We start from the raw sequence: 2,910 nt of genomic DNA on the forward strand, positions 1-2,910 counted from the left end.
CTATGATTAATAAAATAATAATGAGTCAAATTCATGGCCTCCCAGCTCAAGGGGATGGCTTATCAGACATTTTTCCAGCTCTTTCCAAGGGCTATGGTAAGCCTCCCTTTTGTGGCTGCTCTCAGAGAATTACTCACTTTCACTCTTTGCTCTATACTCTCCTTAACAAGCATCTCTTGCAAGTAGAAAATCTGGTGCCAGAAGTTTCCAGGGCCACCAGATCCGATCTCACCAACACAGTGGTTCTTAGGTTCTCTCCCCATCCTGGGCCTAGGGCTCAGCTGGATAGACAGGGGAGTAGCTATGTGAAGACGGACTATCCATGCATGTTATTTGCTTCCCCTTCCTTCTCCTCAGCCTATGGTGCTTTTCCCAGCATGATCCTTGTAGCTGCTTCCAATAATGATACAGCCTTCTCCCATATTCTTCAAACCAGAAGAGGGAGTCTTAGAACTCCCTACCACATGAACCTTTTCTTTTCCCGCTTTCTCCCTGTTTATATTCATTTTCCTTTGGATATTTTTTCCTTTTCTTTTTTCTATGATTTTGACAATTTGAATTTTCAAGATAGTCTTATTTCCAATTCTGCCCTGTATGCCTAATTATTGTCACCATGAGCAGCGCTGCTATCGTAGCCCACATTTATTGAGCACTTGGTATGTGTCAAGTATCACGTTACACCTTCACTTTCATTATCCTGCATATTCTTCACCAAACCCCTATGAGGAGAGATACTATTAATATCCCTGTTCTACAGATGAAATGGCTGAGACAGAATTTAAAGTGTTTGCATAACTTGCCCAAGGTCACATAGGTAATAGGTGACAACCAGGATTCAGAACCACATCTGTCTGTACTCCAAAGCCCATGCATTTAACCACCACACTATACTGCCTCAATTACCATCAGACCACATGTCCTAGAAAATATGAGCCCCAATATCCTGGTTTATATTTATCAGTGGGCTGCATGAACATTTTTAGTCATACCAGAGAAGTTTTCTGAATGAAATCCAATGCCTAGGAGTAATCTTAATTAGAGCCATGTGAGACCTACAAAAGGAAAACTATAAACTTTACTGAGAAATACATAAAAGAGAATCGAAAAAAAAAAAAAGAGAGAACCGAATAAGTAGGGGAAAATAATGGTTCCTGAGTTAGAAGACTGAATGTGGTAAAGAGAAATCAATTATCTTTTAAATTATTTATAATTTTACTTGAATCCCAATCAAAATACTAACAGTACTCCTTTGGGAATTTGACAAATAATCCTAATATTTAGTTGGAAAAAAAAGAAGAAAATTGCACAGAAAACTTTAAAAAAGAAAGGTAATAAGGGAGAATTAGCCCTATCAGGTATAAAATTTTTTATTTATAATTCACTGCATTTGAAATACAGGTTGTAGACCCACAGTTATTAAATCACTAGGGCACTGGAACAAATATAGACACAAATGAATGAAATCATACATGTCACCCATGCTGATGCTACTATATATATGATAAAACTAATATATGGTGAAGGAGGTATCTCAAATTAAGAAGGAAGAAAAGGGTTATTAAATGGTACTGGGACAAATACTTAACTATCTAGGGAAAAATAAATGAAATCCTTAATATACACCATGAAGTAAATTACAGATGCATTATTGAGTTACATATTTAAAAAAATTAAATAATAAAACTAGAAGAAAACAGAAATAAATGTTTATCAAATCTCCAATGAAAATAAGAATTTCTAAACTTAGAAATAATGGAATAAATAACTTAGAACATTAATAAATTTGACTTTATACAGATTAAAAACTACAAAACAACCAAATTATTCAACCATTCCATAATCAAACTTAAAAAGCAATTTGCAAACTGATAAAATATTCATAATAAATAAAAGATTATTATCTATAAATCATTTATATAAATCTATAAGGAAAATATTAATACTTGGATAATTGGGCAAATACTTTTAACATTCATTGGTATAGACTATATTTTAAGAAACATGCTGGGCACTAGGGAAGATAAAGTTTATAAGAAATGGTCTATCTCTTGAAGTGCTTGAAATCTACTAGAAGACAAACATGAAAAAGAGCAGCACAACCAAATATTTTAGTTGCTATGCTAAAAGTCTGAATGAAGTATAAGTGGAACATAAGGAAGATAGTGGTCAGTTTTACCAAGATTGAGAGAGGCAATTTTCATAGAAGAAGTGACCCTTGACCTAGTATTGAAAGATCAGCAGATGTTCCTCAGCTGGATGGGGTGGGATGTAAGGGTATTCAGAAAGAGAGAGCATCCTAAGCAGACACAAACATGACTTGTGTGTGTGTGTGTGTCTGTGTGTGTGTGTGTGTGTATGTGTGATGTTGGATGGGGGTTAGACTTCTAGCTGGACCTATTGAAGCTGTACTTATGTGCCATAACATGGCATATCTTACTCTTTATAATCTAGGCAATGAGATCAGGAGTTACGAACAGTCAATATTGTGAAGACCTATTTTAGGAAAAATACTCTGGCTTCAGGAGAAAGGATACATTCTCCTAAAAGGAAGGCAGCAAGAATAGAGGTCACAAGATTAACAAGGAGGCTGTTAAAGCAATCTAGGCTGCAAATGGTAGGACCTTGAGTTAAGACATTAGCATCGGGGTAGGAGAAGGAAATAATTCAAAAGATGTTCAGGACAACCCATAAAAGAGGAAATCCAAGTGACTCATATGGAAAACTTGTAAAACTATATCAGTAATCAAAGAAATACAAATTAAAATATTAAAAGATAGCACTTTTCAAATTATCAGATAAATCGAAAATTTTTAAATATGACAACATGCAACACTGACAATGTTGAGCTTCAGTATACTTTTATATATTGTTTTAATAAGCACCTAAGTGTCAAATAATATAAAATAGTTA

This window comes from Propithecus coquereli, unplaced genomic scaffold (assembly GCF_000956105.1).
Source record: "Propithecus coquereli isolate 6110/MARCELLA unplaced genomic scaffold, Pcoq_1.0 Scaffold99, whole genome shotgun sequence".
In the NCBI taxonomy this organism is placed as follows: Eukaryota; Metazoa; Chordata; class Mammalia; order Primates; family Indriidae; genus Propithecus; species Propithecus coquereli.